We start from the raw sequence: 24,911 nt of genomic DNA on the forward strand, positions 1-24,911 counted from the left end.
CTTTTTTTTTTTTTTTTTTTTTTTTTTTTGAGATAGAGTCTTGCTCTGTCATCTAGGCTGGAAAAGTATTGCGATCTCAGCTCACTGCAACCTCTACCTCCCAGGTTCAACTGATTCTGGGCCTCTGGAGTAGCTGGGACCACAGGCGCGCACCACCACACCCAGTAATTTTATGTATTTGTGGTAGAGGCAGAGTTTCGCCATCTTGTCCAGGCTGGTCTGGCACTCCTGACCTCAAGTGATGCACCTGCCTCAGCCTCCCAAAGTGCTAGGATTACAAGCGTGAGACACCATGCCCAGCCTTTAATCTCCTCTTGAAGATTAACAATGCCATTAGCTTTAAAGTATTGGGGAAGGGCCATTTAACTTTGGTCTGGTGCTTCTTAAATTAATTTGATCATGGAACTCTTTTATTAAGTTATCCCTATTAACATTTGACACATTTTGGTAAACATTTCTGTAGGAATTTATGAGATTATCAAGGAAATACACACACACAGAAGCAACAGTGGCACAACATAGGAAATCTGCCCGTATAATCCTATGCACACATTAAAGAAAAAAAAATAGGAAATCAAATTAGTAGTCACGAAAAGTACATGATGGAATTCAGCACTCAGTTTTAGAAAATGAGTTGAAGGGAAAAAATTTAGAAGAAAACACCTTAATGATAATAAAGACTGTTTACATCAAAACAACAACTTTTGATATCCTAAGTGAAAAATGTTAACAAATTTCATCATAATCAGAAATTAGAAAGAAATGCCTGTTATCATCATTTCCTTTTTAAAAAGAATTGCTTTAAAGGTTTTAGCCAATGAACAATGTAAGAGATATGCCTGCTATAAATACTGGAAACTAACAGATAAAACTATGTATTTGCTGATACTATGATTGTGTATGTAGAAAACCCAAGAGATTCAAGGGAAAAAAAGCACTGTATTAATAAACTTTGTAAGATAGCTAGATAGAAGATAAATATATAAAAAATAAGTAGCTTTTATCTTCTCTGGCACTAAGCACCTAGAAATAAAAAAAATTTCACATGACCAAAACTATAAACTGTAGGACTAAACTTTAAAAACCCGAACACACAACCTATATAAAGCAGGTATTAAATCCTAATAAAAAGAAACCAATGAGGAGTCAGACATGTTCTTGGGTGGGAAGTCTTTCTGTATATATTTTTAATCTCCCAAGGTGTTGGTCCAAGAATGCAAAATTTCAGTTAGATAGAAGGAATGAGTTTTAGTGACCTGTTCCACAGCATGGTGTCTACAGTTAACAGTAATATATACTTCCAGATTACTAAGAGAGTAGATTTTAAATATTCTCACCACAAAGAAATGGTATGTGAAGGGGTGCATATGTTAATTAGCTTGCATTAATCAATCCACAATGTATGTTTTGATCAAAACATCACATATTGATCAAAAAGGCACATCACAAAACCCCGTAAACATATTGTTATTGTCAATTTTTAAAAGCCTCCCAAAATTAATATGCACATTTAATGCATTTCCAATTAGAATGCCAATGGAGTTTTGAGCTGTTTTTGGCTTTGGTTTTGGTTTTATGGACTTGTATAAAATAATATTAAAGTTCATTTGAAATAATAATTACCTGGTGATAATCATAGAAATCATACAAAGAAATAAGTAAGAATATTTTCTATAGGAAGCAGCTATCAGAAAATACTATGAAGAATATTTAATACGACACAATAGAGAAAATGGATTTCAGTGTGTGAGATAATATGATTGTTGGTTTCATGAAGTAAGAAAAGCATATGAGATTTTGTTTATTTGCTTGTTTGGTTTTAAATTAATGATGCTGGAACAACTGGCTCTCCAACTGGAAGAAAATTTAAAAATTGACCCTCATCTTATCCCATATATGGTAGTAATTTTCAGATGGAATGAGTATTAATGCAAAAAATAAATATCTCACAAGGCAATTTTGTGAGGAAACTTTACAGACTAAACTCTGACACTGTAGAAGAAAACAAAACCCGTGTACAGTCATGTGCTACGTAACAACATTTCAGTCAATGACAGATCGTGCATAAGTGATCTTATGAGATTAAAATGGAGCTAAAAAATTCCTATCACCTAGTGATGTCATAGCTGTTACAATGTAATAGCGTGATCACTTATTCTTTAAACATGTTTTGTAGCCTAAGTTTATAGTGATTATAAAGTCTACAGTAGCATGCAGTAATGCCCTAGGCCTTCACGTTCACTTACCACTCACCCAGAATAATTTCCAGTCCTACAGGCTCCATTCATGGTAAGTGTCCTATGCAGGTGTACCATTTTTTACTTTTTATACTGCATTTTTACTCTACTTTTCCTATGTTTATATAGAAATGTTTCTATGTTTCTATGTAAATACTTACCATTGTGTTACAATTGCCTGCAGTGCTATATTCAGTACAGTAAAACACACTACGGGTTTGTAGCCTAACAGTAATAGGCTCTGCTCTGCCAAATAGCCTAGGTGTGTAGTAGGCTGTACCATCTTTGTTTCTATGATGTCCACACAATGACAAAATCGCCTGCCTAGCAATGTATTGTATCCCATGCATGACAACAAATACATGTTTGAAGCTCTGAACCACAGTTCTGCTGAAATTATGAGGGAATTTTTATCTCCATCTTTGTAGTCAAATATTTAGGGTGGGGTGAAGAGTAGAGGGAAGCTTCAGCTCTGAGCTGGACTTGTCTGAGGTCTGAGACCATTCAGAAAATAATTGTGATAATGGAAGTCTTAGAAAAAATGGTAAGATGAATGCCTTAGATTGGGTTACTAGGAAGCAAACTCTGAGAAGAAGACTTGTGTGCAGAAAGTTTGCTGGGGAGATCTCTCAGGATCAACATCTGCAAGAGAGTGGAGGAATCAGTGTTGGGCAGAGGGAGGAGTTGAACCAAAGTGCAGACATGGCCCCCACGGATCTCAAGGCGAGCTCTAGCTATGGGATGGATCTTCGGAGTTGTCTTGACTTGAGCCAAGGGCATGGGCCTTTTATATCTTTTATACCTTGACTGAGGTTTTTTCCTTGGTGTACTTGGTTCCCTATGGCTGACCCCTGAAAGTAACAAAATGAATGAGAACTGTCAGCCACCAACACTCCCAACAACCGGAAAGGTCCAGGCAGCACACCACAGCATCCGCTATAGTCCACATTTTAAGTCTTCTTTTCTTTTTTACATAAGAAATAGTATTACTTTTGTTCCCTCAATAAAAGAGGAGGAAAGGCATAGCTAATTTGACTTTGAGATAAAATCTGCGTATTTTTTAAACCAACATGTGTTCTAAACCTTTCAGAGCCCATGATGTGTACGTTCAGAGTTAAGCTGTATTCCAATATGTGTGGCCCATTATATGCCACATGTATTTGGCCTATAGTGCCTAAAATTCCACACTCTACTATTCAGTGTAGAAAAGCCCACTTCAAAGCAGCCTTGAAAGACCCATGGTAGAGGATTTATCTTGAACAGAGTCCTTTCCGCATCTCATGTAATTCAGGAAGTTGAATGACAGCCTCAACTTCCTCCCTCCATAGTTCTAAGACTGGAAAAAAAAAAAAAGAACATTGCTGGGGAAATAATTCTCTTAAAATGCAGTGCCTGTTCCAATAGGACTGAATAAAGCCAAGGAAATTAGATTTTAAGGGTAGTTGCTATAATGAGAAGAGACAAGTATAGAATGTGAACTAGAAATTACATTAAGTGCAAAGGTTTCTATATGCAGGTGCACCTCAATTTCCAGAAACTCAGAATGTAAAAATAGTTTAAAAAACAGAAAAAGAATATAATTTCTATTCATTTTTTAAAATCTGGCAATGCTGTTTCAAGAGAAGATTCATTTTAGTTAGTGTTTTACAATCAACTAAATGTCTAAACATTTGAGATGTCATGTACTATTAAAAGTGAACCAAATTTTAACATAAATTAAAAAAAAAAAACAGAAAAGACAATAAATACTTTGTTAAAAATAAAGGGCACATAAAGGACTCTTTACCAGTACATCTTTAAGAGTGTTTATAACCAGAGGCTTACCAACAACAATTGACTTACCCTTCCTTACTCACTCTATTAATCAGGGTTCTGTTGAGGGACAGAACGAATAAGGGGTGTGTGTGTGTGCGCGCGTGTGTAAAGGGGAGTTTATTTAAGTGTTAACTTACATGATCACAAGGTCCTACAATAGGCTGTCTGCAAGCTGAGAGGCAAGGAGAGCCAGTCCAAGTCCCCAAACTGAAGAACTTGGAGTCTGATGTTCGAGGGTAGGAAGCATCCAGCATGTAGGCTGGGAGGTGAGACCCTGTCTCTCCTTTTCACATTGTTCTGCCTGCTTTATATTTGCCGGAAGCTGATTAGCTTTTGCCCACCAGATTAGGGTGGATCCACCTTCCCCAGCCCTGTGACTCAAATGTTAATCTCCTTTGGCAACACCCAGGATTAATACTTTTATCCTTCAATCCAATCAAGTTGAGTCCGGTATTAACCATCACACTCACTATATACTTTGTTTTTAACTTTTATTTTAGGTTCAGGGGTACATGTGAAGATTTGTTACATAGATTAAAAAACAGCTGTTTCATAAAGCAAGCTATTATTATATTAAAATACAGAAAGATAGCTTTACATTTAACTGCTTCCAATTTGTATTCAGTTCTTTGTTGCAGTTGCTTTCTCATTCCCTGTGCCTGTATAGGAGATAAGCTGAGATGTGTTAGTACACCGGAGTTTTCCTATGTTGCTGTTCTCAGAACCTGGGTCATGGGATTTATTCATGTCATTCTGCCTTCTAACCAATTTCCTTCCCTCCCTCCCTCCCTCCCTCCCTCCCTCCCTCCCTCCCTCCTTCCTTCCTTTCTTCCTGCCCTTTTTCCTTCCCTCCTTTCTTCCCTCCTTCCCTCCCTCCTTTCCTCCCTCCTTCCCTCTTTTAAAATATTTAAATAAATAGGGTGTTTTGGATGATGTGCTGGGCTCTGAGTAGAAAAGGTGAACTCAAGAGCTAGTGCCTTACCTGGCCAGGGCTTGATGCGCTGTGCTGCAGGGGTCTTTGTGCTTCGATAACTGCATTCATTAGTTGCTGGCAGAGCAACAGCTATCTCTGTGAGTTAGGTGGGAGGTGTTAATGAATCTGAGGAGGTGGGTGTGGCTTAAAAATGTCTTGGGAGTCTGCAGGGCCTTCTCTCCCTCTCACTTCTGAGCCTACAGCCCTGCAAATCCTGAAAGGCTGGGAGCAGAGCACTAATCACAGGTTTTACTAACCTGTGGCTGAGGCTGTGAAAGCTTGGGAACAGCTTGTGGTGTTAATTTGCTGTTACTTTGACATGGGCCCCTGCTTCTTTGATACCCAGTTGGGGAAGAAATCCCAAGCTGTATTTCTTATCAGCTCAAACAGCAGAGGTTTCACTATGTGAAGAGCCTTCCGAAGTGACAATAGGCCCCTGAGCAAATTTCCTTCTCCCTGGAGTTCAGCCACAGGAACCTGGGGGTGTTGAGTGCTTTGGAGATTCTCCTGATGTTTCCCTCAATTCTATGATGGCCCTCGCAGATTCAAGCTTCACATTTCTGGTTACAGCAGAAAGATGAGGAGAAGGATGGCATTAGCAAGACCTACCCCTCTTATCAGCAAAACAAAAGCTTTCCCTGGGTGCTTCCAGCAACAATTTATGTCTCATTTGCTACCCTTAGCTGTAAGGGAAGCTGTGAAAGTATTCCCTTTTCCAGTCTCTTCAGAGGAGAGGGAAAGGAGAATGATGAAAGTGGGTGGTGGTGGACCCGCAGTGATGTATGCTGGGCATCCCTCCCAGCTGGGCCATCCTGTGAGTATTAAAGTGCTGTCCTAATGCCGGCAGCGTTGAGGCAGGTTGTTCATCATGTGCTCAAGCATTTCCAGGACTGGATCAATTGCACATGTTCTGCATCATGAACCCCATTAAACATGGAAATGTCATATAACACTTCGGCGTTTCTATTTCACTTATTTCTTGAGTAGCATTTATCAAAAGACAGCTGGGGTGTTGGCTGATGTGTTTTCAGGGTAGGAGTGACATGGACGATTCTCATTTAAGATAGTTTGCTCTGGCCCACTTCAAGGAATCAGGGGAATTCAAGACTGGAGAGGAGATGATCAGAGAAGAGAAGATGAGAGCCTGGGTTATGGCTGCCGTTGTAGACATGGACAGGAGCGATGGGATTTGAGAATATTTAGGAGACAAAATCTGCAGGACTTGTGTTTGGTAGTCTGTGAGGGGTGAAAGGGAGGAGGGTCAAGGTCAACTTCCAGGTAGCTGGCTTATGTGACTATCATGACAGATGCTAGCACTTCCAAATGAGATACGCAGCAGGGATTCCAGAGAGAAAAAATCAGGTGTGGAAAATGATAATGGTGGTAGCGGCTTCATTGATAACTCACTGGCACTGCTGCTGTGCAGAGGTGCTGTGTGCTTCCCATTTAATTGTTCAAGCAACCCTCTGGGCATTGGACTAGGGCCATCTCCATTTTTCACATGAGATAAGGGCTCAAAGGATTAATTAATTTACCCCAGGTCACACCTGGAAAGTGCTGGGACCTCAATTCAAACCCAGGCAGCCTCTTCTAATCACAATACTTACTACCTCCACCAAGGAGATGGTGGAAATATGAATGTGATTCTGTTTGAACTGGTGAATGTGAATTACTTGGGGGACTTTCAGGTAAACCTGTCCGATAGATGATATGAGTCTGAAGCTTAGTGGAGGAGGGCTGGGTTGGACAGATTAAAATTTGGATATCATATATACATGGGCAGAAAATGGAAAATCGAGTCAGCAGTGGACTGAAGGTTGCCCTGGGGAAAATAACTCCTAAAGGGTCAGTCCAGAAACTAGAGCCCCTGGAGGAAACATAGACCAAATGACCAGATAAACAGAAAGAAAACAAGGGGAGTGCAGTGTCACTAAATCCAGGACAGTTGTGTGTTTACAGAGGAAAGAATGATCAATGTTATCAAATATAAGTGGGAGATGCAGTGAGGTAAGAACTTCCCACTGGAGTCAACAGTTAGGGGGACACTGGTTGAACTGGGAAGATTCCAAATTTTAATGGTCTGAAAGTCAAGGATATGAGGAAATGGGTGTAGTCGATTTTGATGAATCTTTAAAGAAATTTGAAGGAGAGGAAAAGAAAAGTTGGGTGGTAGCTAGAGATGAGAGGAGGGGTGTTTTGATTTGGGTATTTGTTTCAGGATTGGAGGGACTGGAATGTGTAGCAGGCGGATAGGAAAGAACCAGTAGAGGAAGAATTCTGAAGATTCAGGAAGTACTGGAGGAGAATCCTGGACCAGGTGGAAGCATAGAGGACAGGGGCACAGGTGAGGGGCTGAGTAGGAAGAAAAAGCCCTCATCTTCCAAGGGTGTCAACAAACAGGTGAGGGAGAATGTGAATGCCGTAGGTGGAGAAGTATGAACTAAAGCCTCGTGCCTGACAATGTCAAGTTATTCAAAGATGTAGGTAGTGAGCAGGTGCTGCAGGGTCTTAGGGGGGCAGAGGAATACCCTTATATCTGAAAACATCACCCATATCCTTTAAGACTATGTCTTCCCATGGATTTTTGTTTCAGAAAGTCTAGGTAAAACCATCATGCTGATGTGTGATTTTCACCTACGTGACAGAGTTTCTCTATTGAGAAATGTCTTGCCCCAAATTATGCAGCTTGTAAAGTGTAGAGAACCATTTCTTAGCCTATACTTTTTCAACTATTTTATGCTGCATTTTGGTGAAAATAGACAGCCTATTTCATCATTTTGAAGGAACATTTATATAGAATGTCATTTCAGATTTTTGCTCCTATGGGCTTCTGCATTGATGATCAACGTGTTTATTTTTAAGCGTCTCTGTGAAGTTACTAATAATGGCATCTAAGAAAGTAGGACAGTGTTTCCCAGAGTGCGTTCTCTATGAACACCTGTCATGTGAGATGCTCCTTGGGGGGAAAAAAGGTTCCGTCATCAAATACATTTGGATCATGCTGTGTTTTGTGTCTCTTCTCATAGAGGCCCAACACACATTAATATATAAAAGGCTGTGAGTAGACACGCAGTCAAAAAATGAATCTTGTTTAGCCCAATGATTCCCAAAATTGTTCTACTATAAACACTGCCCTACAACATTTTTATTTTTATAATACCATCTAATAAAGTGCAGAACTCATTCTAGGAAATGCTGAACTATAGACACATATTGCCTCCATTCCATAGAACACTGAGGCAGGTGGACAACAGAATTTGAGCAGATCTGTAGTCTATGTGTTGTGATAACTTTATATCCAATTTTTTTTCTTTTTGATGTTTAAGATTTTATGCAAACATTGAAAAAGCTATCGATTTGGCATTCATATTCAGTAACTTTTCAAAAATAATTGTTAAGAAATCCTTTTGTATGTTTATATATATATTTTTTAGATATTTATTTGGCTTCTTTTAACCATAAAGCCTTTTTTTTCTTGAATGTGTTTACTGAACTCTTATCGAATACTTTGTATTCACAAAGCACTGTACTGGGATTAGAATAGTAAGATATGTTCATCCCTTGCCTCCAGAGGGGACAGTCTGAGTAGAAAAGGCTGCATTCAATGCGAGCCTCTTGAACAAAATGCTTAGAAGGCACCTTGGAAGGAGTGACTGATGGCAAGAATAGTTGAAAGAATCCCCCAGAAAGAGCTATTTGAGGTGGGTCTCAAAAAATGAATAGGGATTGACCCAGAGGAATGGAAAACGTATACATTCTAGAAAAAGAAAACAGAAAAGTTCAGTGGAGCATGACATTTTGGAAGCATACTGATGACTTTGTATGACTTGATAAGAAGTTTTGATGTAATTCTATAAATAGCCAGAAGCCTCTAGAGACGCATTTTAAGCACAGTATTAAGATCTGATTTTTTCTTACTTTTTAGATTACTATAGAAGAAGTGTGGAAGATAAATTGGAGGACCAAGGTTTTTTCAGGACATTAGTAAGAGACTCAAGGGGAAAACATTCTCACTAATAAATGATAGGATAAATGGATGCTGCATGAGTTTATATGATTTTCCCCTCTTTTTTTCCTCCAAAGGAACTTATGTTTACCTTTATAACTAGAAGTAGTAAAATGTGTGTGTGTGTGTGTGTGTGTGTGTGTGTGTGTGTGTGTGTATTTGCATAGTAAGATGAGACTCACCTGTAGTGAAGTAACACACTCTGGTCTGAGGACTAACAATGTGCCCCAGTGGCTGGCCCTCTGCCATTTGTAGGTCATCTCAGGGATGACATCTCATGTGATAAAAGGGCAAAATAAAGCCCTTTTTGGTGGGGAAGGAGGGTATTTTTGACGCTTGGACTCAGGCAGTGCCCAATCAGAACCCAAGCTCCACCATGAATAGCAATGACAGAATTGCTTCACCCCACCCCACCCACCCCCACAGCATTACTGTTTCCTCACCTGAAAATAGGGACTACAATATTTATTTTAAACAGCCATTTATGGGTTAAAGGAGATAATGTACATGACAGCAATTTTTTTATTCTCACAGTAAACTGGGAGGCAGGGAAGGTAGAAATAAACCTCACTAAAACACGGAAACCAATGTTCTTGGTGATTGATTTACCCCAGGTTGTCAGCAATGGATCTGAATAGATATTTCTCAAAAGAAGACACCAATAAGCTTATGGAAAAATGCTCAACACCTCTAATCATCAGAGAAATGAAAATTAAAACCACAATGAGGTGCCACCTCATACCTGTTAGAGTTGTTATTACCAAAGAGAATGATAACAAGCCTTGGCAAGAATGCGAGGAATAGAGAACCCTGTACCCTATTGGTGGGAATGTAAATTAATGCAGCTATTTTGGAAAGTAGTGTGGTGGTTCCTCACAAAACTAGCAATAGAGTTACCATATGACCCAGCAACCTCACTTCTGGGTATATATCTAAAGAAAATTGAAATCAGTATGTTGAAAAGATGTATGTAGTCCTATGTTCATTTCAGCACTGCTCACAATAGCCAAGATATGAAAGCAACCTAACAAATGGATAAAGAAAATATGGTGTATAGATGCAATGGAGTGCTCTACAGCCCTTAATAGAAGGAAAATTCTGCCATTCACAACAAGGATAGAACTGGAGAGAATTATGCTAACTGAAATAAACGAGGCATAGAAAGACGAATACTGTATGATCTCACTTATATGTGGAATCTGAAAAAGTCAGTCTCATAAAACGGACTAGAAAGGTGGTTACCAGAGACTGGGGCTTGGGGTCAAGGAATGAGGAAAGAGGAAATGTTGGTCAGTGGGTATAAAGTCTCAGTTAGACTAGAAGAGTAAGTTTTAGTGCTCTATCACGCAGATTGGTGACCATAGTTTAAAATAATGTATTGTATATTTCAAAATTGCTAAAATAATAGATTTTTAATTCTTCACCATAGTTAACTTCCTTTTTTCAATGTACAGAGAAAAGAAAGGTAACTATGTAAGGTGACAAACATGTTAATTAGCTGATTGAATCTTTCTACGATGTGTACATAAATCAAAACTTCACTTTGTATCCCAATGAATTCCCCATAAATGATTGTCCGTTTAAAAAACAATCTATACACACACAAAGAAAATGCTTCCAAAAGCAAATAGGAGGGCACTGCTCTCACGTCTTTTGTCTCCAGGTGGCAAAGACAACCATCACTGAGCCTCTCAACAAAAATACCCAGTGTCCTTGTGGCATCCATTCTGTCAGCTTCATTAGTCAAATAGGGGCCCTGACAACCCACTGGCCAAGTTCTGCCTGGAATTATTTGCCCACAAGTTCTAGCTGAAGTGACAGAAACAGTTTAATCTCAAAGTAGGTGGGACTGCTATCCGTATTCTGGTGCCAGAGACTTTACCATGTGCTTCCTCAGCCCTGCACTGTCGTTCATATCACGTCTGTAGAGCCGGAGTTTCTGAGCGAAGCTTGGGTCCCTAGGGAAACAGAGTCACCAATGTCTTTGTCACGTCAAGGGTGCTGTACAGAGCACTCGTGGAGGTTTTGGAATGAGAACACAGAACACTCGCAAACACCTCCTCCCTGGCTGCCTCCTCTGCTTTCTCCCCTCTCTTTCCTATTCCCCTAATTTGCCTTCACCCCTGCTCCTATGGCTTTTCTCTCTGTCTTCACACTTGTGTCTTACAATGACCGCTTTCACTTACAAGAATTCATAAATGTGGCTCATTTGCACCCACATAATTGAAACTGTACTCCACCAGAAAGTTCTGGTCTGAACTCAGAGAGGATGGCCTGTGGTCATTTCCTGGCTTTTCCACATAAATTCTAAGACATTCTCGCAGCATGTGAAACAAGGGGTGAAAAAGGTGGGGAAAAAGTATTTAATGAAGACAGATGTGTCCACTGTAATACCTTGCTCTCGAGTCTCCAATCTAAGAAGAGAGCATGCATGTGAAATTAAACCCACTGAAGAAAAGATCCAAGGGGACTAAATATTCTTCATCTGTGCCCTCCAGTTACTCCAGCAGAATGTTTAAGGATTGATGAGGGAATAACTGGAAGCTCTTTGAACTGCTTTGTGATAGTGGCTTCCTAATAAGATGACCCAATTACCAGCCTTATTTTCAATATTGCAACTCTGTAGGAAAGCTAAATTCTTAACGGTATTCCTTAAGGAAGGATAACCTTCATAAAATGCTACTGTGATAGCAGCCAGAGTCAGACAGGTATTACACAACCATAAGACAGGCTATAAATAGGTCTACCTCTCTCCTGCTACCCTCTTCACCTTCTCTTTCTTCTCAATATCTCAGCCTCTTTTCCAATCTTTTCTCTTGTTTCTTACGATTTCTATTACTTTCCCTCTCGGTCTGTCTGTTTCTATCTTGCTCTTGCTCTCTGTCTCTCATGCACACATACCCAACTGTCCTGTGGATGGATGCATGTCTAGGTGTCAGTGGCAGCAAATGCATTGGAGTCCCACGGCACCAAAGTCTGTTAGCAGCCGTGAATCCGTCCATACGGGTCTATAGCAACTTCAATTCTTATCTCCTCATAAAGCAGAAGGAGAGATGGGCCAGTTTTAGAGCAGGAGTGAAAGTTTATTCAAAAGCTTTAGAACAGGAATGAAAGGAAGGAAAGTACACTTGACAAAGGGCCAAGTGGGTAACTTGAAAGACAAATGCACAGTTTGACTTTGACTTGGGGTTTTTGTTCGTTTGTTGAGACAGCGTCTTGCTCTATCACCCAGGCTGGAGTGGAGCGGTGCAATCTCGGCTCACTGCAACCTCCACTTCCTAGGTTCAAGTGATTCTCCTGCCTCAGCCTCCTGAGTAGTTGGGATTACAGGCACGTGCCACAACACTCGACTAATTTTTGTATTTTTAGTAGAGACAGGGTTTCACCATGTTGACCAGGCTGGTCTCAAACTCCTCACCTCAAGCCTCCCAAAATGCTGGGATTACAGGCGTGAGCCACCGCACCCGGGTGACTTAGGGTTTTATCTGTTGGTATACTTCTGGGGTCTTGCATCCCTTCTCCTGTGATTCTTCCCTTAGGCAGGCTATCTATGTGTGCAGTGGTCTGCTAGTGCTTTGAAGGGGAGCATGCACAGCGTGTTTACTAGTGTTGTACTCGTGGTCACTTGAGGCATTTTTTTCTTACCAGTTAAGTGTTCCTAGAGGAAGCTCATATACTGATTAAATTCCGCCATTTTGTCTCAGTGCGCATGCTTGCGCTCAATCGCCCATTTCTTGAGGTCTTATTGGGAAGCTGCTGATCACCAGTTTCAGGTATTCCTGTTTATTGCAAGACTGCCCATCCCTGGCACTCTCTGGGACCAATTACTATTTTAGAGAGACAGTATAACAATTGCCTGACCATCACCTGATGGTTACCTGACATTTCTGGTGTGGGTGTAGCGGGGGAAGCCCTCTCCTCCCCTGCTGACACCTGACTAGGTACCTACTGTAGCATAGGTATTTACTCATTTGTTAGAGGAGTAATGGGAGTTACCCTTGGGAAGTGGGTCTGACAGTTTTTGTGTCTGTTCATGAGTATTTCTTTAGCCTTCAAGAAGCTGGGGCTGGATCTTCTAAATGTGCTCCCACCTCTGGCCAAAGCCTAGCTTAACCATTGGGATACTCCTTCTCTGCACTGTTGGAGGTTTTGCACTTCTTTAACTTCCCTGTCTATTTCCTTTTAATTTCTGTTTACAAACCGTTTTAATATCTTGTCCCATGTCTGGTTCAATGAATTTCTGATGCAGAAACCTCTGCTGTGTCCAGCACTTTGTGACATCCCGTAGGGAATTTAAGAAGAATGAAAGACCCCATCTCTGTTTTTGTTTGTTTTTTGTTTCTTTGAGATGGATTCTTGCCCTGTGGCCTAGGCTGGAGTGCAGTGGTGCAATCTCAGCTCACTGCAACCTCTGCCTCCCTGGTTCAAGTATTTCTCGTGCCTCAGCCTTCAGAGTAGCTGGGATTACAGGAGCCCACCACCATGCCCAGCTAATTTTTGTGTGTGTGTATTTTTAGTAAGAAACAGGGTTTCAAACCGTTGACCATCTCTGTCTTTAAAGCACTTACTATAGTTGGAGTGACAAGAATTCCACAAACAATGAACATAGTCATAGAGTATATAATCAAGGGCTGTACGGACACAGTTGCCTTCCAGAAATGCGTGACACGGCTGGCAGAAGTGACTCTGGGCAGCCAAGAGCAAGATGATCAGCTAGAATTGAAGTGTAAAATCTCAGAAAAGGACAGGTAGATCTTGAGATGGCTCTTGGGGAACTGAAAGTATTCCAATAGGGCTGGGAAGTATATACCCTCCAGGCAAGGAGGATGGCATTCTTGGTAGTCCAGAAGCTTATTGCACTGCTGATGCATACAAGCTTCTAGTGAGAAAGAAATCCTTCCCTGAATCGAGTTTCTGGCCATATTTGGAGTTTGGGCACCACTCAGTTTCAAGGCTCTGGAGTTGTATGGGGCTTGCAACGGCAGGAAAGGCCCATCGGACAGGCCCATGAACAATGTGTTCCCCATATGGAATCAGTTCGCTGTTACTGCTTGGTTAGTGTTTAGGGTGGACAGGAACCTTTTGCATTAAAGCAATCACTTTTACAAAAAGAGGAAGAAAACCTTATGTTTCTGTGACTAAAATGACGGAAATGAAGTCGTGGAGACAGCTGCTGTGGCATTTTCCATCAAACAGCTTTTCTATTTGTGCAGTATATTTCTAAGTGATAGAAAATGACACACTATCTCCATTACTTCATTTCCAGCATTCCAACCTTTTCTAACTTTCATATTTGTGAAACAAATTGCTTTAAACATGTCAAAGACACTTGAGTGGAGTGTTAGCCAAATTTTAAAAATAAAGATGATTCATAAAGACACTGCTTGTGTTTGTAGCCATCATGACAACATTTCAGGAAAAAAAAAATCACAGTGCTGATGACTGAAAGTGCAAGCGTAAGGTAATCATCTTCGGAAGTGAGAAGCAAATCTTTTTGCTCTCGGCCTTTTTCCCTTAGATTTATATGAGATGGTAAACCTGGCCTTGTGGTGCTCAATTATTGCTTCAATGACTCACTAAGTAATCCCTTGCAAGTTGATTTTTCCAGCCTCTGGATTTATTTTTATTGTTATGCAATGGGTGGAACACTTCACTGCTGTTCTGCTCCTCACCAGTTAGTTCTATCTTTTCTTACAGCTGATGTTTCTTGAGGGGAAAGGCCACTTTGTGTCTTTTGTTAGACATAGGATGTTGCCAAGGGTAGGGAAACCAGGAAGGTAGGAGGGTATCCCTTAGAATATCCTTTAGCATGTACTTTTGAAGAATTGATATTGGCACTCCAAACAAAGAAAGCTCAAAAGTTCCTCTTAATATACTTAAAAACCTACATCACTAAGGGGGGAAAAAAAGGCCAATTGCGGTGGCTCACTCCTGTCATCCCAGCACTTTGGGAGGCTGAGGCAGGTGGATCATGAAGTCAATAGATCGAGACCATCCTGGCCAACACAGTGAAACCCTGCCTCTACTAAAAATACAGTAATTAGCTGGGTGTGATGGCGTGAACTTGTAGTCCCAGCCTCTCGGGAGGCTGAGGCAGGAGGATCACTTGAACCCAGGAACCAGGACCCAGGACCTGGACAGGTTGCAGTGAGCCAAGATCATGCTTCAGCCTGGTGACTGGGACTCTGTCTTAAAAAAAAAAAAAAAGGAAGGACATGGATACACAGGATAATTGTACAAAAATTGGGTAGTACATGTATTGTTGTGGTTTAAAAGGCTTTTAAAATTTTGAAACAAACTCCTCTTTACAGAAAATTGACAAGACAAACCATACAAAGAACTTTTTCCCAGAACCATTACAGCTGTCAATCTGATGTCTCATCATCCCTGAATACTTTAGTGTGTGTTTCCTATGAGCAAAGACATTATTCTATACAACCATCAAAATAAGGAAATTAACACTGATATTTTATGTAGTCTCATCTTTAGAACACATTTGAGTTTTTCCAGTTGTTCAGTAATGTCACTTATAGCAGGAGGAGCTAATCCAGGATCACATGTTATATTTAGATGTCATGTCTCATGTCTTTAGTTTTCTTTAATTTGGAACAGATAAATAATCTTGCTTTGACTTTCATGATTTGACGTGTTTGAACATTACAAGGCAGTGATTTTAAGAATGCCTCTCCATTTGGGTTTGACTGATGTTTCTTCATGGTTAAAATCAAGTCACACATCTTTCACAGGAAGATTATAGAAATGATTCTATGTTCTTCTCAGTGCCTCCTACCTGGTTGCACATAACTTTTACAGATCCTGTTGCTGATGATGTTAACTTAACCACTGGATTAAGTTGGTGCCAAAGGTTGAGTACCCAGGAAGTTGACTGTGAAATTAGCATGCAAGCAGTTGATTAGGGAGTGCTCTTGGGATCAACTCCTATGGAAGGTAGCAGTATTGGCCAGTGGGGGAGTCAGGCTGTAATGCAGTCACACCAAAGGCCTCAGCTGACACTGTGTTAAACTCTTGAGCTGAGATGGCTCTTCAGAGTTCTCCAGAGATGGGAAGAAAGGGACAAGGCTTTGTTCCTCCGTAGTGATCAGTCACTGGATGTGAGCCACCCCTGGAATGAGGTGTGGCCCCGGATGAGCCAGTTTTCTTCTCGTAAGGCAATGCCCAAGGAGGGCTGACCCACTGAGGACCCTGCCATCACTCCTAGCAGCTGAGTATAAGCCTGTCTGTCATTTTCAAAGGTGCCTTCAGCAGAATATCACAGAGCCCAACACAGAGGTGATTGTTGGGGTTGCCCCTGTAAAGTTACTCTTTGTTCCTTTTATAGTTAATAAGTACTTAATGGGAAATTATCTTGAGACTATAAAATCCCATTTATCACCAAAATTATTGTTGATAGAATGACTGATTAATACCAGGATGAATCCTGATTTTCTCTTTTAATTAAATAGGTTACTTAAATCTTTTATTATCATTAAATAATTTAATGTTCAAACAGCCTTGATTTTGCCCGTTGGAAACTGTTCCAACTGGTTTCAGTATCCTTCCTTCCTCAGTCTCTGGCACAGTACAATGTTTCAGGCTCATTTTGAATTTTCCCTGCACCTACCCTGAAAACAACCATTTCTCTAAGGAGAACAAGTTCTCCAAAGAACCCTGCTTCATTTTAATAGAAAGTCATATTTGGAAACCAAGATCTAGGTTCTAGGTGTGCTCGTTACCATTTTACCTCCTGTCAGTGTTTCCCGATTCAACCTAGGTATATCTCACACACCGTTCTTGTCACCTCTCTGTCGTACCTATGGTGACCCTGATTTATGACCCTTGTCCTCCATACGTGTTTTATCCTTGAGCTTGCCATTTACTGAGCCTTTGCAATGTGCCAACAGTGTGCTTTGTGTTTGCCTTATCTTTATGTTGCTGTTGTAACAAAAGATCATAATCTTAGAGTCTTTGCAATGTGCCAACGGTGTGCTTTGTGTTTCCGTTATCTTTATGTTGCTGTTGTAACAAAATATCATAATCTTAGAGGCTTAAAACAACAAAAATGTATTATTTTGATATCAAGTATAATGATACATAAAAGGTATAATGACGCCTTCACTGAGCTCCTTCCACCTAGTGTCCTCCCTTAGGGAGGAACCAGCGGAATTTAGATGCTGATTATTCTGGATCTGAATGGTCCAGAATACTAAAGATCTGATGGCTGGTCCTGGTATACCTGGTCTGACACTGGAACTGAAATCTGGAAAGGTCTTAGAAATTATATTGAGACTGTAAAATCCCTGAGCAAGAAGACAAGGTGTTCAGAATGTGAAGTAAAGAATATGCCCTCTCCCAATTTTATGCAATGAATGGAATTCTACTATGGCAATTGATTCATTTAAGATGTGAAGGAATTATTTCCTATAAAGTATAAATATGGAGGTAAGAAGTATCAGTACTCTTCTTAGACATTTTAGCAAAATGAATTTATTAGACTCTTGCCATTAACTGTTAGCTGAGACCAGTTCCCTGAGAATGAGCTGCCAAATGACTGTTTTCATGGGGAGCCATGTGATGTTCAGTAGCCAGGTGCTGCCAGGGAAGGCCAGCCCAGATGAGTCCCAAAGTGAGGATTCTCCAGCCACTCTGCAAACAGTATGAAACTCCAGGGTACATGCTTAAAGCACTCTGGAATTTGAGTAGTGGCAGATGTTTTAGATGAAATTCTTTCACGTTGCCATTTTCCAAAGCATTGGAATTAGGTGTTACTTATGGAAGGTAATATTGTACCCCTTCAAGCCCACAAATGCCAACAAGTACTCAGCAATGACCTTTATTAAAGGCAAATCAGTAGGGAACACATGACCAGAGGAAATGAGAGAAGATTGGAATATATTTTAAGGCCTTAAGAAGACGTCAGGAACAATTGTTCTCCCACAAGGTATCCTTAGGCAAGACTCCCCTGGTCCAACCTCAGTACTGTTTCTTTACATCCCTGTGTTTCAGCGGCATCCATGGTCTCTCATGTTGTTTCTCCACGACATTTACAAAAAGTAGGCTTGAATACAGTTTTTATAAAGCGATGCTTTTAAATGTAAGCAGTAATCAACTTATGAAGTAACAATGAACACCTATAGTAAGTAGATAAACACCTACACGTAAATATAAATATGAGTAAATAAAATGCAACGGTGTCTCTTTCTTTTTGCCAGTCCTTTGAGTTCCATATTTATTGTTATGTAGTTAAGAAAGTCGGTGACTTCCCCCACAGTCTGCTACTCTTACTCTGTTATTCTCACATGGCATTAATATTACCAATTAAATTGCGGTCTAAACTTGGATATTTTATTATCAACCTACTGAGCACAGGAAACGTATCATGTCTCAGCACATTCACCACCCTCTCTCCTCCAGTTTAAGTGGTATCACTCTGCTCATCATAAGCACTAGTAAACATCTGTTTAAATAAATGTTTATTAAGTATGTGTTGTAAATATCCACTTGTAGGTTAATAGTAGATGGACTGCACCCGAGTCCTTAGAATGTTTTCTATGTTGATTTTTGTTCTTCCAATAATTGGTTTAATTTCTGGCAATGCAAATTCACTTAACACTTGCTTTTATATATTGCATTCACATAGACCCCAAAGACAAACACTTTATCAGAATTACCAGTGATTTAGTCTTATTTTTGTTATTGTTGCCATTAAGTTATTAACAAGAATTGACTGTTTTAGCAAAAATATCAATTGGCCTATTTTGCTTGGAAGACATTCAGCTATACTTTTTAATCTTCGTTGGCTAATGACACTTTATTTTTTAAGTCAGTTGCCGTGACTTTAACAAAGTGAGTCTTTCTTGTAAAACCTAGAAGTCTCGTTCCGTTCATATAATGGATGGAACACAAGCAAATGAGCAAATGGTGCTTTGGCTCCACAGACTTGCCATTTGCTAGGAGAAATTCAGTTGCTGTAGGAGAGAATTTCTTATGGCATGTGTTCTGAGCTGATTGAGAACATGAAAGAGATGCCTCTCAAAGTCTCTAACTGCAATGCTTCTGGTCAGTGACCTTCATGTTCAGTGCAAAGTGTGTCTCCCCACGAAGTCCCTCTCCAACCCTTGGGCTTCCAGACCCCAGTACAAGGGGTCAGAAACCCAAGAAATATGAAAACATTCTTTGTCAGTAAGAAATATAAAAACATTCTTTGTCAGTTGAAAGAATTGTATAACAGTTGGGGTCAGACAGGGCAAAAAGCTGGGTATGCAGTTTGGTTTATTATCATGAAATCCAGCAAGCTACAATAAATTAGACTTTGTGACATAAACAACCTATTTCTCTCCCTCACATCTCTAGATCTTGAAGAGTTTAACCTCTATGGATTGGTAGAATAAAAAAAGTATTGTTTAAACTCATGCCAAAGAAGGGCTGAAAATTGCCCTAGAAATAGTGGTCATGTAGATGAACTTTGTACTTCCGGTGGCCACATTTTTTTATACCATGCCCCCTGAGCAAGTTTCCCTATTTCCAACCCCCTCTTCCCTCCCTGTTTCCAACATCCAGCTCCAGCTTTTAGGAAAGGTATATAGTGCAACAAATTTAAGCAAACTCATTGCCTTTCCCAGGGATATAAACATTTCAGTATCCTTTCTAATTTCTCTTCTGTTGGCAGAATTTTCATTACCAACAAGCAAAGGGGGAATATTGAGAGGTCAAGAGATCTTCACAGGAATACTGATTGCTCTCCTGCAGTCTTCACAGAACAACCAAAGCGATTTTTAAAAAGAACTTAAAGCAGATCATGCCTCTTTTGTAGTGACTGCTTTTCTCAATCAGAATAAAATCCAATGTCCTATAAGGACCTGCTTGATCTGGCTCTCTCTGACCTCATCTTCTGTGGTTCCCTCTGTTCCTGGCATTTGCCCATCTCCCATAATTCCCCTACTCAGACACTGCCACCTCCCACAATTCCCTCTGCCCCAGGCACCTCATCTCCCACAATTCCCTCTGCCCCAGGAACCTCATCTCCCACAATTCCCTTTGCCCCAGGTAGCTTATCTCCCCCAGTCCCCCAATTGTCCTGCTTAGGCATCTCACCTCCCACAGGTCCTCTGCTCCAGGCACATTGGCCTCCTCAAACATGCCAAGTACCACCTCCCACAGGGCCTTTGCACTGACAACACCCATCCCCTGATATTTGCACTGCTCATTCCCTTACTTTTCTCAAGTCTCTTCTCAAATGTCTTCTCTAGCCACTGTCTCCAAATTAGCACCCCCAACTCCCCCTCTCTGTCCCCTTAAGATGCTCTAGTCATTTTTTTCATAGCACTTGTCTCCATTTGACATAGCATATATTTATTGGTTTATCGTCCGTCTACTCCCACTAGACTATACACTCCATGACTCTTCTATGTATTGACACTGCTGTATTCTCAGTACCTAGAACAGGGCCTGGCACTTAAATGGTGCTTAATAAATAACCTGTTGATGAAATAAATCCCTGAATTGTGCCACATCAGCAGGTACCTGTTAATTGAAAAATCACAAATCTACAAATTTGGAGAGGAGTCTTTGTTTCTTATGAAAGGTTACAACCTGCAGAGTGACCATCCAGACAGGCTGAGAAGCGCAGCCTCTGGCAGAGGCTGAAAGGTGGGCAGTTCAAGGGAAGAGAAGATGGAACAGGTAATTGTGTTGAACTGGTTGGCCAAATGTACATATTCAGCAGGTTACAGGAGGAGCTATGAACATTTATGAAGGGGTTCTTCATGTATGCGTGGGTCAAATAGATGTGACCCATGTTCACTTTGGGGTGAGATTTAACATTTACATGTACTGCAGTTAGGTCCTGTACATAAAAAGGTGAAGCAGGGACAGAAATGCATTGAAGTGTGCAGCCTCAGTAAATCGGCCAGAACCAGTCCATGGTTGATAGTCTCTTACCAGGAGAAAGTTGCTGAAATCAATCTCTAATCCAATCAAAGCTGTAGTTTGTGACTGGTGGCATGTGGGTCAGTTAGTCAGCATCTGGTGGTGGAAGAACTGCGATTGTTTCAGCATTGTTCATCTTGAGACCCAGACTTGTTTAGCTGCCACAGACAAGAAACAAAAAACACACAGAAAAACTATGGCAGTGAGAACATAGTTTATTCTTTAAATGCAGGGGTTCATGACTTAACCCTTGGGTCTTGTTTATAATTAGGTATTTTATTGCCACAGTGTCAGTCTTATGATCTCTATTTTAACATTGATTCTGTTCAATTGTGTCTAAACTGCAAAACGAAAGGGAATATAAAGAAATGTGTCTCACCTCTCATCCCATCATGGCTGAGACACAGTTTTTAAGGTTTCTCTGGGGCCCCCTTAGCCAAGAGAGAGTCTGTGCAGTTGACTGGAAGCAGGGATGGGGATAAGATTTTACTTTTAGTTCTCACATCTTATCTATCTGTGTGGTTATGCTCAGAAATAAAAAATAAAATAAGTTTAGTAAGATTTATTTGCAGTTGTAGCCATCAGACACCATATAATAAGGAGAATAATTATAATTTGTTCCATTCATGAAGTGCCTTTCACGCACACTATTGCTTAATCCTCATCTTCTGTAATGCCATTTTACAGATGGAAGATGCACTGAGAATATTTATTAGCCTCCCCAGCCACAACTCTGGACCAAGCAGACCTGTGTTCAAATGATTGTTCTGCATCCTGATAGCTGTGTAGCCTAGATCTATTTACTTAACTTACCTGAGCCTCAGTCTTCCCATATATAAAATGGACATAAACATCAGAGCTGATAGAAGAGCATGAACACAATGTCTGACACATGGCAGGGCGTGGTCCAGGGTGTGGAATGAAACTGCTCTAGATTTGTACACAGTGGAAGTTTAATGGAGGTGATTGGGTACCCAGGCAAGAGAATAACTAAGAAGCCAAGCAAGCTACATGGTGAGGCAACTCAGGAATTAGGAACAGTAGAAAACTGCCACCACACCAGAAGCTGGAGGCACACAGAGGAGGAGGTCCTATCAGATCCCATAAGCAGGTGCTGGAGCACAGCAGCCTCATCGAGTGGGAGCTGGAGCCATGGAGGAGACTCAGAGTCTCACCTTAAAACAGAGAGAGCAAGGGAGACACATCCCGACATCTCCCTTCCTCCTATCTCCAATCCTCTCTTTAGTCAAATCTACCTAGAAGTCAGAGAGCAGAGGAGCGTGGGAACATGGCTTTCTGTGGAACCTGGCGGAGGATTCTAGGGGTGCAGGCCACAGGTCTGAGATCAGCCAGCCAGTCAACAGGCGGAGTTGCTGACACAAACAGTGGTTGTTGTTCCTGAATGGACAACAGGAAACACAAGTCCAAATTCTCTGACTCCTGTTCCTCCAGGTCCTTAGGAATTGAATCAGCAACGTGAAGAAATCTGCAGCGTAATGTTATGCTCTGTAATCAACTATGTCCACATTGTAGAACATTTTCTGCTGGTTATTTTTTCTTAAAGACTAAAAATATCCTGTCTTCTCTTAAATGAGGCAGTACCCAACTGGGTTAGGGATTTCCAGAAAACTAGCTTCCTGGAGTAAACTTTTATCACAGTTAGCAACACCAGGTCCTAACTTTTGGAGAAAACTCCTCACAAAGCAGCATGTTTGCCCATGCTTGAAGCTTAGTCTGGAATCTTTGGGTTAGTGGGAATGACTGTTTTGTTCATAACTATATCTCACTTAAAACAGCACCTGGGGCCAGGCACGGTGGCTCATGCCTGTAATCCCAGCACTTTGGGAGGCTGAGGCGGGTGGATCACTTGAGGTCAGGAGTTTGAGACCAGCCTGGCCAACATGGCAAAACCCTGTATCTACTAAAAATAACAAAAATTGGCCAGGTGTGGTGACACACACCTGTAGTCCCAGCTACCCTGGAGGCTGAGGCAGGAGAATCACTTGAATCCTGGAGGCGGAGGTTGCAGTGAGCCAAGATTGCACCACTGCACTTCGGCCTAGGTGACAGAGCAAGACTCTGTCTCAAAAACAAACAAACAACAGCAACAACAACCAACAGTGCCTGGCACCTAGTAGGCACTTAATAAGTCTGAAGAATGAACAAAACCTGGGGTTGCCGGTGGCTCTGCTCCCTTACTCAATGCCAATGTCCAAAACCTATTGCCTCTACTTCCTGCTTCTGCCAGCACCTTCACACTTACCTTCCCTTGAGTCAGTCAAGGACACCATCATGCCCACCCTGAGCACTTCAGCGCCCTCTGACTGGTCTCCCTGCTCCGCCCTTGTCCCCCTCAAGACCATTTTCCATCTTGCAGACAGACTTATCTTTCTAAAATTCAATCTCACCAGACCACTAAAGCTTTCCAATGGCGCCTGTCCCATCTCCAGCCCCTCCCTAGGACATACTCTAAATACATTTGCACTGCATTGGAGGTCTCGGAGCTTCTTACCCTGCCTAGGTCAGCTGCTTCCTCTGCCACAGTCTGCTGAGCTTCCTGCCATTCCCTTTATGCACCATCCTTTCCTTATTCCCCGTGTCGGTTATTCCCTCAGCTAGGAAGACTCTTCCCCACCTTGTCCACCTTTAAGATTATATTCCAAAACCACATTCTCTGAGGAATCTTCTTCAACTTCCACAGACACTGTTAGCCACTTCCTCCTCTAGGTTTCCACACTGTGTTCCTCATGGCCGCTAATCCCCAGAAGAGCCTGGCATGCTGTAGGAATGTTTAAAATGCATGCACATTTCTTTGAAGGGGCTTCACAATCCCCTTTCACAGAAACAAGACATTCTTAGGGAGAAATTCTCCTATCTCAGTGCTGTCCACATTTTCTCTGAATTTCATGTTGTGTTCCTTACTTCCTCTGAATGCCACTGGCATCATCTTGAGACAGGATGTCCTCATGTTCAGATTCCTGCCTTGGTTGACCATCTAAGTGGTACACTTCCTAAAGCCAGGGACCAGGTGGTCAGCATCAGGTGACAGCCTTATGGTTTATTCTGAATCACTCAAAGAGCCTAGCACAATGCTGGTTTCATGTATATCTCACAAAATTACACCTTATCCTTACTCCAAAGAAGGGTTTAAGTGCTGTAGGAACCACTGAAAGAAAAGTGAAATGAAGTCAAAGTAGAAAAGACACCTTAACAAGTACCTAGCTTCCATTTGCCAAATATTTATTGAGCACCTACTATATTCCAAATATCATGCAACCTGCTGGGTGTACAAAGTTAAACAAAACTCAATGCCTGTTTTCATGAAGCGTCCCCCCAGCCCTTCCTAAGTTTGCCTGAGTCAGAATAAACGTGGCCAGGAAGTTCTCTTTCTTTAGGAAACATCTGAAATGTGTATGTAATCTGCCGATGGCAATCTAGGAATGGAAACGGCAGATTTCTACAGTCCTCAAAGAGATGACTTACTTTTGGACATGCGTTTCTCTCCTCTTAGTTGCCATCATCCATGATTTCTGTGTCTTTTTGATTGTTTCTTTTTTGGTGGTGGGATTTTGTTTTTGCAGTTGGTAACCTGGTATTTCTAAGAGTTATTCAGGCACTCATTCCCTCTTGGTTTCAGCACACTCCCTTTCCATCCTAAGACTGTTAGCACAAGTTTTGCTTCCTTTTCCAAAGCAAGTGTATTCATGCTTCCAGCACTGCCACATGCATCATGCTGTCACCGTCATACTTCCAGGGCCCATTTGGAAATAGATTGATTATTTTGAACGTGAAAGGTGTGCCTTGGGAAAAACAAATGAATCAAATGGAAAAATGAATTAACATCATGAAATTTACCTTCTCAGCTGAAGACATGATATATTCCTGTGTTCCTTAGAGACAATCCTCTTATAAGAATGAACTCTTAAAGGAAGTCTGCAGGTAGATGGAGTCAGAG

General features: G+C 41.1%; 1 protein-coding gene across 3 annotated transcripts in view; it reads left to right on the forward strand.

The window, feature by feature from the left end:
- F13A1 (coagulation factor XIII A chain) overlaps nucleotides 1-24,911 on the forward strand; it is a 164,905-nt gene that overhangs the window by 15,721 nt on the left and 124,273 nt on the right. The window lies entirely within an intron of this gene.

This window comes from Sapajus apella, unplaced genomic scaffold (assembly GCF_009761245.1).
Source record: "Sapajus apella isolate SASKATOON/1434 unplaced genomic scaffold, GSC_monkey_1.0 scaffold70, whole genome shotgun sequence".
NCBI lineage: Eukaryota > Metazoa > Chordata > Mammalia > Primates > Cebidae > Sapajus > Sapajus apella.